Below are 18195 nucleotides of genomic sequence, written 5' to 3' on the forward strand. Positions count from 1 at the left end.
TAAGAGCACTGACTGCTCTTCCTAAAGGTCCCAAGTTCAAATCCCAGCAACCACATGGTGACTCACAACAATCTATAATGAGATCGGATCCCCTCTTCTGAGGTGTCTGAAGACAGCTACAGTGTACTCACATATAATAAATAAATAAATCTTAAAAAACTAAAACAACAATAACAACAACAACAAAAACCCCACACCCTCAGGAGTGTCCTTCTGCAAGATCCTACTTCCACAAGCTTCTGACACATCTCTACCAGCTGGGGATCATGTGATCAACATTTCAGCCTGTGGAGGGGGTGTCGGGAGTCAGGGTTCCTACCCAAACTGTAATGCTGTAGCAGTCTTGTCATGCCTTGTTGGCAGGAATGGGTAAGAGAACAGTTATTTGAGAAAGAAAGGGCCAGTTTCAATTCATTTCTTTTTATGATACTTATTGAATTTGTATGCAGGTGTGTGTGCGCCACATCACACATGCGGAGGAGACCAGAGAACAACTTGCAACCTACTGTGTGGGTCCTGGCAATGGAACTCAGACTGCCAGGCTTGGTGGCAGGTGCTTTGACCCACTGAGCCATCTTGCTGGCCCTAAATGTGGCAGTTTCTCAAAAGGCTAAATCCAGTCATCATATGGACCGACTCCTCCCTTAGATATACGACCCCCAAAAAATGACTATATAAAAGCTTGTATATAAATGTTCACAATAACATTGTTTATTATATCTAAAGAAAAGGTATAACTCATATGACCCTTGAAGACACACTATGTGAAAAAGAAGCCAAAGACAAAAGAGGGCATAGTGTCGATTCTACAATGGAGGTAAGCGTTCCAGTAGGTTACCGTAGAAACGGAGAGCAGATTAGAGTTTACTTAGGGATAGAGTAGAGAGTTGAGGGAAAGTAGAAGTTACCAATTTGTAGAGTTTCTTTTAGAGCTGATGAGAACATTCTAAAATTGGACTGTAGTGATGACTACCCCTGTCTGTATGTGTTCTTTATTATTTCCCCTGAGACAGGGTTTCTCTGTGTAACAGAGCCCTGGCTGTCCTGGAATTCATGATGTAGACCAGGCTGGCCTCAAACTCACAGAGATCCACCTGCCTCCTGAGTGCTGGGATCAAAGGCATGTGCCACCACACCTGTCTTATACATGTTCTTAAAAGTATCACATTTTAGATTTTAAATGGGTAAATTATATGGCATGCACACATCACATATAACCAAAGACAGGAAAGACACTTTGCTGATCAGGGCAGAGAAGGAAGCTTCAGCGCTCTGTTCTACAAGCTTCCTCCTTCTCTGCCAGCGTGGTGGTCAGAGCACGCACAGACAGGAAGGAATAAGACCAAACGCAGCTGAAATGCAGATCCAACACACCACGGAAGGAATGTTCCGGAGACTCAGACCTGCGGCCGAGTGATTTGAGTAAAAGAGAAATGATTCTCTGTGTTAAAAACAATGGCAGCAACAGCAAAGACCAAGAAACACATCTTATTCAATGTTTATTGAAAGGAAATTTAGAAATAGTTTTATCTAGTCTAGAATTTCTCAACCTCTTATCAATATTGACATTTGGATGGGATAATTCTTTGCCGTCGAGGTAAAAGTGTAAGCTAAATAAACTCTGCCTGTCCCATTTCTCTCTGTACACTTCACAGCTATTTAAAAAAACAAAACAAAACAAACAAACAAACAAACAAAACTAAAAAGACAGCCAGGAAGAGAAAAGTAAGATGACATCACCTCTGTCATCCAACTGGTGACCTAACTGCACCTTGTCAGGAAGTCAAGTCTCTTCCACCTCTGCTAACTGCTCTTTTCTCTCTTAAGAAACCAAATCTCCTACTTCTCCATTGGATATCAAGCAAAGAAGGCTCCGAGATGTGTTGGCAGACTTTCCTGCAAGGGTCTCAGCATAGATTCTCCTCAAAGGGTCCTCTCCCATTTGCAGGTTGCTATGCAGTGGAGAGTTGGTCAAGGGTAAGGACAATGAAGACTGTGGCTCTACAGGACCAGCCACTATAGGACAGTGACTCGTTCTTTTTTTTAGTGCAGCCGCTAGGCATTCTTCCTCTCTCTTGATTCTACACCTTGAAGTATGAAGGAAGATGGGTCAGGGACTTTCAGGGAAGGACTCAAAGCCAGCACAGGGGAGAGTGCACGTGTCAGAAAGCATCTGAGGTGTACGGAGACGATGCTGTGAGCAAGCCTCAAGATCAAAAGCGACCGACAGACTGGGAGTATACTCAGGTATTTGGTCAGTGGGGCACAGACACAAGGCTTCACTGTGTAACTTAAATATCATAGGAAGATAAGAACCAGTAACTTAAAGGGAAACAGGGCAGCTTAATAAAACACAGAAACATATACTCTGTCAGAGGGTACCAAATGATAGCAAAATCTGAGGAGAGACTATAAACTACTTAATCTATTGGAAAATCCAAACAGGATTTTAAATGAATCTCCATTTTTTGCCGTTTTGAAATGTAATTCAGACCTAACTGATGTCAAATGAACTTATAATGATCATTTTGAAGGGTGTTTTTTTTTTTTCTCATAGCAGATAAATAATACATTACAGGGATCAGGCCTCTCCTTAACTTTTATAAGGTGTTACAAATCCCACTGAATGAGAGAAAAGACCATTTCTCAAGTTCTTTGGTCAAATTAAGTAAGCTTTATTTTCTGTCAGACAGGGCTATCTCCTCAAAGTGGGGTTTGAGAAAATAGCATTGAATATAGGAGACAGTGGGGTTTTTATAGCACCCCCCCACACACACACAAAACTGCAAGACCAGGGGCTTTTCAAGGGTTGTGGGGATTTCTGGAGGACTTTTGCTTAAGTAAGAACTTAGCTGAACATTTCAAAATTATTTGGCAGAGCACCTTATCTTATCAGGGTGGAGGTCAGGGTATAGGGCTTAGACCAATCAAATTCCAGAAAATAGGTAAAACATGGTCAAATCCAAGTTTCACTGATAACAGGAATGAACTTTTTTTGACCTTGGAACAAGATGGCTATTAATATTTTTTTTAAAAGATGTATTTATTTATCATATGCAAGTACACTGTAGCTGTCTTCAGACACACCAGAAGAGGGCATCAGATCTCATTACAGATGGTTGCTGTCTCTGGCCCCTGCTCTCTCCCGCCCAGCTACATCTGGGTCATGAACCAGAAGAGGGCATCGGATCTCATTATGGATGGCTGTGAGCCACCATGTGACTGCTGGGATTTGAACCCAGGACCTTCAGAAGGACAGTCAGTACTCTTAATCACTGAACCATCTCTCCAGTCCAGCTTTTGATCTTAAGATGAAGTCAGGCTGGTCCATTAAAGGCCAAAGATAAAGGGACAAATGGGTCACATGTTTAACTGTGGGGAAGTTATAAGTAAAATTGGTAATGAGGATTTTTCCACTTTGATAAAACTATCTTCCTAGAGGACCAAAGACCAGCCAGATTAGAATGTAAAATTCTTGGACTCTTTGGGGTTTTGTACCAGAAAGTAAAGTCATGGGGGAGCCTGGACCCCAATCTGAAACTCATCTCTTTTCTTCCCATCCCTGACAGAGCAGGGCCTTCAAGTGGTTGTCCCAGGCCACACACCATGCTCTCTGCACCAGGTTCCACTTGGCTGATTGCGCCTCCTAGGATTGCAGTCTGCTGTGGGAAAGAGAGCTGAGGAAGAAGTCTAGACAAGTCCTGGACTTAGTCTTGGTACATTTGAACGAGGAATTCTGAGGTAAGCCAAGATGCCCTAGTAAGGTCTGGAAGGAAGTTGTGAATTCTGAGACTATCTCCTTGGCCTCACAGTCTCTGTCCCCTGTGGTGAGGGGCAGAGTCACGGAGGGTCAGAGCACGACCCCTAAAAGCCTGAAGCTGGTATCAGCGGAAGGTCCTACATCCTAGGGTGTGGTCGATAGGAGAAGTAAGGCCATCCTGGCGCAGACCTCTGACCTGCTTCAGCAGGACTAGGGAGGCTGGATTGGGCTTGTTCAGACAAGGAAGGTGGAGCCCGCTTTTCTAGCCTTGGAGTGGTCACAGAATCTTATCACCCATCCCGACAGAGTCTGCCCAGACTTGAGTGCCAGTTAGGTTAATGATTTAAGAGGACATTCACCTTTTCACTCTGCGGAGAAAATACTAGAAGATTCTGGCATTGCTTTATCAGGCTCAGAGAGCTTTCACTGAGCGGGGCCCCTCCCTGCTCCAGTGTTTCACGGGACCGGGGATCCCTCTCCCTTCGCTTTCTTTCTTTCCTGTTAGTCTTCAGGAGCCTCTCTCCCCGACACACCGTCTCCTGTCTTCCTGACCTCCACCTCTGACCGATGCCCACCGTACACTTTCTCTCTCTGCTCCGATCGAAGCCAGGCTGCTTTGTTCTGGCTTTCACTTCAACCAGTTAGCTCTGCTTGTTTAGAACGGCCTTACGTTGGGCACCACACACCTACCATCCTAGCTCTTGGAAGCGAGATCAATGGGGATTGCTGTGAGTTTGAGACCGGTCTTGGCTACATTGCTAGATCCTGACTTTTACCACCCACCTACCCCCAAAAACCACCACCCCCAAAACCACCACCACCAAAACCCCCCACCTTCCCACCACATTCCCCAGAATTCCCTTTCTCTCTTTCTCCCAGTTCCCTCAAGCACCAGCCTGCTTCTGCATACAACTTCCCCTCTTGCTTAATAGAAGAGAGAGCAACATTTTCCAACCTGACTCCCTTCTTCCTGCTTCTTCTCTGCTGAGGAGTTTTTAAAGACAACACCACCTCTTGGTTTCTGAGAACCGATTCCAGGTCCTCTGAGCCAACTCCTCAGTTCCTCGTGGATCTAAGCTCATCTGTCAGGTTTTATCTCAAAGGCGTTGGGAAAGTTTAAGCAAGCGCATCATCTGTCTAAAACTGTGGCTTGGGAAGAGTACAGCAGGGCAGTGTGGGAAGTGCTCTTGGGTTCTCTACTCCAGTTTCTCCTCAGGTTCTGGACTGCCAGCTTATATCTTCCACACATAAATGGGCGCACATGTATAAGTCCTCTCTCTATCAAATTGTTTTGTCAATCAAAGTAAAGCACATTATTGTGAAGAAAGTCCGCATTAACAGAGACCACGGCTCCATATTACAAAATACAAGCATAAAGCACTTTGCTCCTTAACTTGGAGATAAAGCTGATACAATAAAACTAATCTCCACAACCAAGATGTGACTTGGTTACTCTCCCCTCTGTGGTGAGAGGAGAAATTGTTATTATGTGCCTTAGTTAGTGTTCTATTGCTGTGAAAAGACACCATGATCAAGGCAATTCTCATAAAAGGAAGCATTTCATTGGGGGATTGATTACAGTCTCAAAAGGTTAGGCCTTTATCATCATGGTGGGGTGTGTGGCAGGATGTGGGCAGGCATGATGCTGGAGAAGGAGCTGAGAGCCTGATATATCCTGATCTGATCTATAGGCAGAGAGCAGAGAGAGGGAGGGGGAAGGGAAGAAGGAGAGTGGGGAGAGAGAGAGAGAGAGAGAGAGAGAGAGAGAGAGAGAGAAACTGGGCCTGGCATGGGTTTTAAAATCTCAAAGCCTACTCCCAGTGACACCCTTATTCCAAGAAGGATATGCCTAGCCGGGCGTGGTGGCGCACACCTGTAATCCCAGCACTTGGGAGGCAGAGGCAGGTGGATTTCTGAGTTCGTGGCCAGCCTGGTCTACAGAGTGAATTCCAGGACAGCCAGGACTACACAGAGAAACCCTGTCTCAAAAAAACCAAAAAAAAAAAAAAAAAAAAAAAGAAGGATACGCCTCCTCCGATAAGGCTACAGCCCATCAAACAGATCTATCATCAGAAGACTAAGCATTCAAAGAGCCTATGGGAGCCAGCCCAGTGTGAAGGAGATGTGGTAAGGCAGCGGTTCTCAAAGTTGGTCATGGCCCCTCTGGCAAACCTCTATCTCCAAAAATATTTACAATTCACAACAGTAGCAAAATTATAGTTATGAAGTAGCAACAAAAATAATTTTGTGGGGGCTGGAGAGATGGTTCAGCAGGTAAGAGCACTGACTGCTCTTCCCAAGGTCCTGAGTTCAAATCCCAGCAACCACATGGTGGCTCACAACCATCTGTAATGAGATCTGATGCCCTATTCTGGGGTGTCTGAAGACAGCTACAGTGTGCTTACATATAATAATAAATAAATCTTTAAAAAATTTTTTTTTGTGGTGGTGGTGGTGGTGGTGGCGGGATCACCACAACATGAGGAACTGTGTTAAAGGGTTTCGGCATTAGAAAGGTTGGGAAGGTTAGAAAAAGGAAGGGTTATTTCTAGGTTGATGGCTGGGGTTTCAAGGGCTAGAAACCCCTCTCACTGAGCCAGCTGGCTGGACCCAACGTCCCAGAGGATGCGCTGGGCCCAACTTGTGTTGAGAAAATAGCATTAGCTGCTCAGACTCACAGTAGGTCCCCCTTCCCTACCCTCAAAACACCGCAGCCAATCATCACACGTGGGCCTCATCTCCTTCCTCATCTCCCTGGGGCAGCCATCCCAGGAACCCTACGATGCAAGAACAGGGGAAGGAAGGTCTGAAATTAAATTATGAAATAGAATATTTATGTAATTTGAGTTGACAGACAAATCACGGAATCCACTTGAGAGCATCTAGATTAAATCTAGACAGATTAAATCAACCAGGAAGGATGCTGAAAGCCTAGATTTAAAAATCGCATTTCCTTGGGGCAGATTTTGCACAGGTGTTTGTGGGGTCTGGCATCTGTGAGATTCCTAGTCATTACAAATGTGGAGCTAATGGGAAATGGTTTGGAAAGAAGCCTGAGAAACGGTTTGGGTGAGGTGTAGTGGTTTGTGGTACAGGAGAAGTCAATAAGCTAAATGGTAGAAGAGATATTTAGGTGACAACCGAATGTGAGAGGTGGTGTGGACAGAGCAGTTGGGGGACTCCAGGAGTCAATGGCAACAGCAATAGCCCATAATAACCCTTGCAAGGGAGAACAGGCTGGAAGAGGGAATGAGGTCAGCCTGAGTTTCAGATGCCCATGAAGCCCATAGGGTCTGATGTTCCGGACAGGGTTAGAGAAAGGACTGGGGGAGCTGAAGGCTGAAGGAGTTTGCAACCCTTTAGGAAGAACAACTATATCAGCCACCAGATCCCCCCCCTCCTAGCTCCCAGGGACTAAGCCACCAACCAAGGAGTACACATGGCTCCAGCCACATATGTAGCAGAGGATGGCCTTGTCAGGCATCAAGGGGAGGAGAGGTCCTTGGTCCTGTGAAGACTTGATAGGTGCCCCAGTATAGGGGGACCAAGGGCAGGGAGGTAGGAGTGGGGTGGGGTGGAGGAACACCCTCATAGAAGCAGGGGGAGGGAGGATGGTATAGAGGGTTTCTGGGAGGCGGGGAAACGTGGGTAAGGGGATAACACTTGAAATGTAAATAAATTAAAAAATAGATTAAAGAAAAAGGAAAAGGAAAGAAAAAAAAAGAGCATCTAAAGTGAGAAAATCCAGGAGAGGGGCTTTGGACTGTATGACAACTGCTGGTGACTAGGGCCTGAGGAAGCCTGGCATGGGTTTTGATACACAGCCACAGGTCCCTGTCAATGAAGCCATGTGTCCCTTCTGCCAGAGGTAAGGGAAATGACTCCTTTCGGTAGAGGGGAACCAGATTCACAAGTTCCTGAGGATTGCTGCCTTCTATCTAACCTTCAGAAATCCTCTTATAGTTCAAGCTGAGCTGGACCTAGATTCAATTTTGGAGTCAGTGGGCCTGCCCTTTTCTTGGGGTGGACAGGTGGGAGGGAGGTGATAGGGTGATTTTTTTCCTCCTTATAAACTCCACCAATGTGACATTCTGGTCACTAAAATGCATGTGGATTTTTTCTTCCAACAATAATTTTCCAGGGATATAGTGTTGTCGTGTCTCACAGTTTAGCTTGGTTCCAACGTTGTCTACTGGAGATGACATCAGAACCAACAAATTCTGGAGTGTCTCACCGGATTGCCCCCCCACCCCTACCCCCTGTTTCAGATGAACTGCAGATAGTAGGTTGTTGCCTAGAGTCCTGACTGCTGACTACCCCAAATATGGGGTTCCCATGCCTCCTCCCCAGCATCCATTAATTTGCTAGAACAACTAACTCACAGAACAGAAAAACCTTCCGTTTGCTTTTATTCAGCATTACAAAGGATGCGGATGAAGAGTCAGTGGGGTGTGGGGAGGGGCAGGGCAGGCCCGGGAGAGGACGCCACCCTCTAGGAAGCCGCCTGCCTGCTCAGCAGCGTGGAGACCCTCCAAGTTCTGTCCTGTGGACTTTTATGGAGGTGGTATTATGTACATAAACACACTCGATTACATCATTGAACACTGGCAAACAACTCAATCTTTGGCTTCCCTCCTTTTCCAGAGGCTGGGGTTTGGTGACTTGGGGTGATTAGTTTTCATTATCAACTTTGACTGCGTTAGGGATCACCTAGAGGCACACCTGTGCACAAGTCTGTGAAGGCTTTTCCAAAGGGGAAGAGCCAGCCTCAAGTCCATGTGACATCATCTCCTGTTTCAGCCCGAATAAAAAGAGGAAATGGAAGAATTTATATCTTGCATGGCCGCAGACAGACGGGGCTGCAGAAGGGACGGCAGAAGCGTTGTGGCTATGCAATGTGACTATCCATCGCACTCTCTTGCCGCCATGCCTTCTGAGCTACAATGGACCAAATGTCCTCAAACTGACCACAAAATAAGCCTTCTTTCCTTAAAGTACTTTGGTTCTGGCAATGAGAAAGCAAGGGTGTGGCTGGACTTTGGTGACTGGTTTCCGGTCCGAAGCTGTTGGGGGCCTCGAGCGCCCAGTGGCTTCATCGGCTTGTAGAAGATTTCCAGCACTCTGGAGCCTTCATAGGCTTTGGAGTTGTGTGCCCGGAGCCAAAGTTGGAAGCCAATTGTCTGTTATATTTATTGTTCGTCGAAGGTGCTGGGGATTGAATCAAGGGCTTCGTGCATGCTAGGCAAACCCTCTGCCTCTGAACCACATACCACTCTTCTGCATTGAATAGCTATCGTTTCTCCTCCTCCACTTCCTCCTTCTCTTCCTCCTCTTCCTCCTTTTTCTCCTCCTCCTGCTCCTCCTCTTTCTGAGACAGGGTCTCACTATGCAGCTCTGGCTATCCTGAACTCACACTCTGTTGACCAGGTTTGATTTGAACTTTTTTTTTTTTCCAAAAACACCAAAAACACCCTATCCCATCCCCCTCCCCATGCTTACCAACCCACCCACTCCCGCTTCCCCTACACTGGGGCATCAAGCCTTTACAGGGCCAAGGGCCTCTCCTCCCTTTGATGTCCAACAAGGCCATCCTCTGCTACATATGCAGCTGGAGCCATGGGTCCCTTCTTGTGTACTCTTGGTTGGTGGTTTAGTCCCTGGGAGCTCTGGGAGTACTAGTTGGTTCATATTGTTGTTCCTCCTATGGGGATGAAAGCTCCTTCAGCTCCTTGGGTCCTTTCTTCAGCTTCTCCATTGGAGACCCTATGCTCAGTCCAAAGGTTGGCTGAGAGCATCCCCCTCTGTATTTGTCAGAGCCTCTCAGGAGACAGTCAGCAAGCACTTGTTGGCATCCAGATTAGTGTCTGGGTTTGGTGACTGTATATGGGATGGATCCCCAGGTGGGACAGTTTCTGGTTGGCCTTTCCTTCAGTCTCTGCCCCAACTCTTGACCTTTTAAGAGATCTGCTAGCCTCTGCCTCCTGTGCTGGGATTAAAGGCGTGCACTACTCTGCCCAATTCTTTCTCCTCTTAGATTTTATGTATATGAGTGTTTTGCCTACTGTGTGTCTGTGTATCGTGGGTTCCCAAAGTGGTCAAAGAAGGAAGGGCATCAGATCACCTGAAACTGGAGTTACAGAGAGTTATGAACTGCCACATGGGTGCTAGAAATCAATTAGTATCCTCTTGAAGAGCAGCCAGTGCTCTTAACTGCTGAGCCATCTCTCTAGCCTCAAATATTTGTTTCTTATAATCATGCGCCAGAGAGGAATTAGATTCTGAGTCATGTGTGAGAAAGAGGATTCGAGGACCATAGCTCACTGGAAGGACTTCTCTTGCACACATTTAAAGATAACAGAGATCTGGGAATGGTGGTCTAGGTAGGTCACATGGATAACTTGTCAGGAAGAACATCTGAGCCTCCTGGGATCCAGTGTTTCCCTGTGTATATCATTTCTCTGACACCCCGGAGTCTCTGGGTCGATTAGTGCTAAGGACTGCTGGCTTGCAGCTCAGGGTATTACTGTCCTTAAGAAGCATGCAGTCTGGCCATCATCACAGTGCTTTGGTTACAAGGCAAGTATAAAGCCACATGCCACCCAGGCACCAGCTCCTACCCAGTGTGTCGCATTTATCTCTGGGCTCCTTGTCCTGCTCACTTTAGAGTCCAATTCTGTCTGTACACTCAGAGCCCATGGGGAAGCAGACAATGATCTTGGACCAGGAGTAGCTTGGGAAAAGGGAGTCAGGCCAATTGGCCATAATATTAACCGATTTCGACACACACTAATTACTATAGGTATTCACTCAAGGACAGGTGTGATGTTAAGAGCAATTTCCTGGAATGATTTCAGGAGGATGGGGGGAGGGAGAGGAGGAGTGGGAGGCGGGGAGAAGAAGCTGGACATGGTGGTATATACCCATAGTCCTATACTAGGGAGGCGAAGGCAGAACTTCAGGAAATCAAAGTCAATTTTGGTCCCACAGCAAATATGAAGCCAGCTTGGGCTGCATAAAATACTGTCTCAACTCTCTTCCTTTTCACAAACTTAAAAAAAAAAAAAAGGAAAAGAGACATAGAATTTAAAAATCCTGTGATGCATTGGTGTATTCAAAATTGATTAAAAAATATACGAACTGATATCCACTTAGTTTCTTATTTGGGCCTCAGACAGTTTTACTTATGGATTATACTTATTTTTTTTTTTAACTTTCCACAGGGATTTTCTGTATTACCACTTTGAAGGTATGGGTCATCTTTTAGCTTCTACCCAGTTCACTACGCATGGACAATTTAGAGTTCTTTGGAGCACTGTAGGGCCCTTGAAATGCCATCCGTTACAGGGGCTGGCCTCCTTGTTTTTCCCTGTCAGCAGATTCTGTGGAGAACATCTTGCTGGTAGACCCCATTTTATTGTTTAATGATGAGATTCAGTGAAGCAGCGAAGGGGAAGGCTTTTAAAATATCCCTAGTGGGGCTTTGATATAGAGCATAAAGGTCTCCTCTCCAGGCCCATTCCACTCCTTCTCACCCGTTTTATTAATTCAACCATAAATTGCACACTTTTAATGAAGTGTTACCTTTCTGCTAACTTTCCGAGCTTCAGTCCAGGGCAGCATCTGGTGGCACTGGGACCACTTTACAGGCTGACCCCAAGCATGAATTGACAGAGGATCAGACCTAGCATTGGTACAGATCTTAAATGAAGCCAACGTGTTAGCAAACCAGGTGGCTTGGAATTGGGCGGTATCAGATGTCCAGAGTAAGGACACAGATTACCACGCCTCTGTTGCCAGCTTGCCGCATGACCAGAGAAGAACACAGCTAACATTATTTTTAAGATACAGACAACATCGTAAGCATGTGAGAGACACATACATGGTGTGTGTGTGTGGGGGGGGGGGTGTCAATTCCCTCATCCATTGTCACTAATCTTTTGCATTGCTATGTGATTAAATCTATTTGAGGGGGAAAAAAATCCCAAAAACCTTGTTGGCCAGGCATGGTGGCATACACCTTTAATCCCAGTACTTAGAAGGTAAAAGCAGAGGCAGATGGATATCTGTGAGTCCAAGGCCAGCCTTGGCTACAAGTGACATGATATCTAGAGACAAGCAGGTGTGTTCAGAGGAGGGGGGTCTATCTATCTATGGCCATTTGCTGCCACTGAAATCTACTGAGAACCCAGACCTTCTGGCATTTTTTCACCTCTAGTGCCATCTAGAGGAAAGAATTGGAAATACATGAAATAAGTCCCCAGATGGAATTAAGGGGAAACCATTACTGGAAACAGTTATACAAAACTCTAAGAATCACTTTGGTGGCTCCAACATTATATTTTTCTCTTTTTTTCCATCTGGCTCAGTCAGACAGAGGCAGGATTTGAATATCTGCTTATGGGCTTTTATATCAGCACTTCAGGTATTTTGAGGGCTCCGGAGGACATTTATGTCTCTTATAGACATAAAATCATGAAGCTTTCTAATACTCTGCAGGATTTGAAGATGAAGTGGTTTTTTTGTTTGTTTGTTTGTTTGCTTGGTTTTGGTGAATTAATAAGAGGAAGAAGCCTTTCAACACAGAAAGGCAGTTTCCTGAAGTCCGTGGTCACAGAACCTACTAATTTTGCAGGATGTTTATAGGTAGCCCGTTGGTCAAATCCATTTTGCTAGGGAAAACAGTATTTTCTTCTTACAGACTTTAATTTACTGATGTGCACTGTGAATTTGAGGAGACAAAACACTGGGCAAGCAGTCTCAAACTTCCTTGACCTTGAAGTGTCCTGCTTTTCATAGAACCAATACCCTGTGTATACTTCAAGAGCGGTTCCCACAGGCAGGGGAAGCTGGCCTACTGTATTCATACCATGTGCAAACAGACCAGCCCTTCTCTGTCTAAACACTTGTGACGCTTTGTTTTGGGTTGAGTGGCTTAAAGACTGTAACCACGGTCACTAACAACAGGGACATGTCTTTGTGAGTGCTTCGTTGAGTGTACTTTCATAAGCCTCAATGGTATGGGCTAATTAGGACATGGCCTCTTGTGCAACCAAGAGCTGTAAATACAGCATTAGGAGGCTGCAGTTGGCCTAACATGGCAAACTTTTAGGAAAGTTCCTTTTGTTCCTGGTCTGTGTTGTGCCTTTGCTCATGCATGAGGAATCCAGACCAGGGTATTGGGTGTCCTCTGTCCCTGTCTGCCTTATTCTGTGGGAGGAGGATCTGTTATAAACCTGGCAGGGTTACTGTTTTTCTCCCTAGGTAGGCAGTCAATAGGCCCCAGTGAGTCTCCCCTCTCTACCTCCTGCAGCCCTGGGGTTACATGTATGCACACAATAACGCCTGGCTTGTTTCATGGGTGCTAGGATCTGAACCCAGGTCCTCAGAGTTGTGCATCAGGCGTGATTAATCACTGAGACAAATTGTCACCTGCCCTCTACGTTTCTTGGAAAAGATCTCACATAGCCTGTTATGTAGCTGAGGATGACCTTGAATTTTCTTTCTTTCTTTCTTTCTTTCTTTCTTTCTTTCTTTCTTTCTTTCTTTCTTTCTTTCTTTCTTTCTTTCTTTCTTTTTTTAAGATTTATTTATTTATTATATGTAAGTACACTGTAGTTGTCTTCAGATGCACCAGAAGAGGGCATCGGATCTCATTACAGATGGTTGTGAGCCACCATGTGATTGCTGGGATTTGAACTCAGGACCTCTGGAAGAGCAGTCAGTGCTCTTAACTGCTGAGCCATCTCTCTAGCCTGACCTTGAATTTCTTGATCCTCCTGCATCTACCTCCTGGATGCTTGGATTACAGGTTTCCACCACGCTTGGTTTATGTGGTGCTGAGATGGAATGTGGAGCTTGGTGCGTGATAGGCAAGTAATCTACTGATGGAGGTACTTCCCAACCTCTTACATTTTACTTATCTTAATAAGTAGACCCACACTCTAAAATAAAGACAAAAGTACTAATCTAGCAACGCATATCTGGGTAATATGGTCCTTTATTGTCCTTAGGAAGCATTCTGTATTGTGTTATCCAGCATGGCGGCTGTATTTACTCCAACAATGTCAAGACAGGTAACTAATGTGCTGTGCTACATTTTGTGATGCTGGCAATGTCACAAAAATCTCCAGTTGCATTGTATCTGTATGACACCAACTATGTGACCTAACCATCAGTGTGTGGCCCTTAACTACATTTTCCCCCCTAGAAGGCATGAAGTAGGGTTGGGTTTCTTTTTGACAATTGCTATGTCCAGATGAAACACAGTAAGTTCACCAGTAGCATAAGACACACTTTATCAGCACCAAGGAGCATGCTGTAAGGTGGTCTTTCTACTTCCGATACATCTAGTCTACTAACTCTATGAAGGGCCCAGTGGGAGGGAGACCAGAGCTGAGAAAGCAAGAGCCTTTGTCGGGCCATGAAGTAAGTGGAGTGATACGTTTACATAAAAAGATTTCTTAGATAGATAAATGATCGGCCTTCCAGATTTATTCATTGTAACTAGAACAGTAGGATTTTGTTTCGTGTGGAGCAGGGCCACATTCTTCCATGGAAAGCAGCCTTACAGGAAGGTGGTTACAGTAGCACAATTGTTAGAGCAGTTCACCCCATTGTAGAAGGTTCAAATGCCAGTGACTGTCAATCTCTATTGTGTTAATTCTGCGATTTTATATACATTGCAGTGCTCTGCCGTATACAGAGTCCCCTACTTAGCTCTTGGTTCTTTTTAAGCTTTAGGTTGTCCTGAACGAGTTAGCCTTGGCAGACCTCAAGTTTGTTATCCTCCCCAATTCAGCATTAAGTAAATAATATTAACATTTCCTCTGTAATAGCTATTCTTCATTTTAGGGAAAGGAATATGCAATTCACATTTTTTGATCCAAAATTATATCATAATCATGTAATATCTGACTATGTTCACATATTAGTAAGGGTGATAGAAAATATCATCTCTTATGAGGGAAATGTGATATTTTCATCTTATAAGGACATTGACTCAGAGACACTTGTGTGTTCAGTAATGTGAGGAGATAGGAGCGGGGTTCTAATTCAGTTCTGTTTGACGCCTGGTCCTAAACTATGGCTTTATCTGATCTTGGAGCAGAGTGATTTTAGAAAATGCTTGTGTATTCTTTTTTGTTGCTGAGGTGTTGACCTTGAACTCATAAACTCAAGCAATCCTCCTGTCTTTGACACTCAAGTAGCTGAGTCTACACACCTGGGCCTCTGTGTCCGGTTGCCTCTGATTTTTATCATCTAAAGCTAGGACCTGCCAAAGTGAAAAGGGGGAGCAATCTTCCTGGGATTCAGAGCCCTGCACGTGCAGTGCAGGGCTGATGTGAGAGCACCCTCCTGGGGCCGTCTCTGTTCTCTTCACTGGGCTAGGCCTTCTGCACGTCTTTGGAAGGGTAATGTTTCAAAATTAGCTTGAGCTGATGTTTTTCAATGCTTCATTGTCAGTTTTTCAAGATAACTCAGTTATGAATCTAAAACTAAAGAAACGGATTTAAATTTAGGCCATTTGAATGGAAGTCTTTGCCACCTGGTGGTAGCACAAAACTTTAATCCTAGTACTGGGGAGGCAGACACAGCTGGATTTCTGTGAGTTCGAGGCCAGCCAGCCTGGTCTACAGTTAGTCCCAGGATAGTGTCTTCCTGCCTTGAAAAAGGAGGAGGAAGAAAAAGAAAAGGAGGAGAAGGAGGAAGAGGAGGAAGAAGAGGAGGAGAAGGAGAAAGAGTCTTTGTGCGTGACATGATCTGGATTGTGCCAGATTTGTGAACTTATTTTCTAGTAAATTTCAACAATTAATTCAGCACACCATGAGTCAGTTTATGGCGATGAAGAACCTTTCTGTGTATGGATGCCTGGCCATTTTCCCAACAAATTCATTTCCTGAAGATGAATTTTTACAAGTAAGCTTGGAAGCAAATTAAGTATGAACATAGAAACTAAATTTTGTTTGTTTTTGTTTTTTTTTGGATTTGGTGTTTTCGAGACAGGGTTTCTCTGTATAGCCCTGGCTGTCCTGGAACTCACTCTGTAGACTAGGCTGGCCTCGAACTCAGAAATCCACCTGCCTCTGCCTCCCAGAGTGCTGGGATTACAGGCGTGCACCACCACCGCCCGGCTGAAACTAAATTTTTAAATATGCATTTCTTTAGTTCCTTGTTTTATGTGCGCTGAAAAGAAAGCAGTAATATCTCTCTCCTCCCTCCTTCCCTCCCTTCTTACTTTCCATCTCCCTCCTCTTCTCATGGTTCCTCCCCGTCCTCCTCCCCCTGCTCTCTACCCACTCACTCCGTCTCCACTTTCCTTGTGAAAGGCCAGGCCTCTCCTGGCTATCCTCCAGCCAAGGCCTACCAAGATGCAGTAAGATGGAAGCTGGATTCTTAAAGAACTAAGAACAGTTGGAGAGCGAAAAATCTTGGCCAGCCATGGGAACTTAAATCATTCCTCCTTTTCCTTCAGATCTCTTTCTTTTTGACCAAGCTAACCACAAAGACACCTCCAGCTTCCTTCCAATCGCCTGTGGATGAGACTAGGGTAAACGAAGCCATGCTTCATTGTGTCCACTAGGAGGCACTGTAGCACCAGTGCACTCTGTCCTTCATTTATCCAAGTCAATCTCTCCCTGTTCCCTCCCAGTGGGATTTATTTTCCTTAAATCTTCAAATTCACGATTATGCTACTGTGAAAGCTAAGATTTAATTCAGTAACAGCAGCTGGATAAATCTAGGAAGAATTCAGCCCAGAGACTCACGTGGCTGAACAAGGAAATCAGAATCCCGGAGCCATTTGAGTTGTAAATAGTGCCTCATGATTTCGGATTTGCCTTTTTTCAAGACAGGGTTTCTCTGTATAGCCCTGACTGTCCTGGAGCTTACTTTGTAGACCAGGCTGGCCTCGAACTCAGAAATCCGCCTGCCTCTGCCTCCCAGAGTGCTGGGATTACAGGCGTGCGCCACCATGATTTCGGAAGGGCATCAGGAGGGGCTTGAAATTCTCAAGGGAAATACAGATTGGACTAATCCCAACTTCTCAACGACGAAGTCATAAATGAAGAGTTGTGCCAACTCCGTGTGAAGACAACCATGAAATTATTCAAGGGTAGAAAAGAACACTTAAATTGAGATATACCATGTTCTTGGATACAAAGGTTCAGCACTGTATAAATTTAAAGCTATTTTACAAATATATTCACATATATAATGTGATCACAATCAAATCCGTATCAGAAGTCTTTTAGAAACCTGGTGAAGTTTATTGAGGACAATGTAGCTGGAAAAAGTAAAGGAAGAAAATCGAACTTTTTGAAGGGGACAAGAATTTGAACCGCTGGGGTTTTGTTTGCTTGTTTGTTTTTGTTTTATTTTAAATTATGAAACAGTTCAAAATCTCTTTATAGGTCTCTGGGAATGACTGAGCAGGAAATGTGCCTGCCACACACGCGTGAAGACATGAGTTTGGATACCCAGAGTGCACGCATGAAGCTAAGCACGCAGGTAGCACGTAGCTGAAACTCCAGCGCTGGGGGCTGCGCTGCGTGCGTGCGTGGAGAAACAACAGTGGATGCCTGAAGCTCATTGGTCAGTCAGCCTCGCTGAAGCTACAAGCTTTAGATTCAGTGGGAAAACCAGCAAGATGGCCCAGCAGGTGAAGGGCCTTGCCGCCAAATTCCATGAAGTACATTCAGTTCCAAGAATCTACACGGTGGGGGTGGGTCGGATGGTGGTGGCGCACGCCTGTAATCCCAATACTTTGGGAGGCAGAGGCAGGCGGATTTCTGAGTTCGAGGCCAGCCTGGTCTACAGAGTGAGTTCCAGGACAGCCAGGGCTATACAGAGAAACCCTGTCTTGAAAAAAAACAAAAAACAAAAAACAAAAAACAAAAAAGAAAAAGAAAGAAAAAGAATCTACACGGTGGGAGGAGAGAACAGATTCCCCCAAGCTGCCGTTTGACTTTTGTCTTCCACAGGTGTGCTGTGGTACCCTCAACACACACATAATAAAGAAATGGAAAAATGTAAAGGTACACAGCGATCAGGGAAGACACCCAAAGTCAACCTCTGGTCTCCGCACAAAGGTACACAGACACACTGATGAGCATATATGCCACATCTATACAACACCACACACACACACAAATGCCACACACACATGCATAAAGTTGCTATAAAATATATTAGGCCAACAAAAGAAAATAACAAGTCTTGAAAGTGTGCTTGAAGAACAAGCACAATAGACTGTTTTCTCTCTCTCTCTCTCTCTCTCTCTCTCTCTCTCTCTCTCTCTCTCTCTTCTCCTCTGTTTCTCCCTTCTCTCGTGCATGCATGCGTATGTGCACAGCTGTGCATGTATGGATATGTATGTGTGTGTGTGTGTGTTTATGAACTCGTTACTCAGTAATCAAACAGTTTGCTCATCATGGAAA

The sequence above is a fragment of the Apodemus sylvaticus genome, chromosome 5 (genome assembly GCF_947179515.1).
Source record: "Apodemus sylvaticus chromosome 5, mApoSyl1.1, whole genome shotgun sequence".
NCBI classification, from domain to species: domain Eukaryota; kingdom Metazoa; phylum Chordata; class Mammalia; order Rodentia; family Muridae; genus Apodemus; species Apodemus sylvaticus.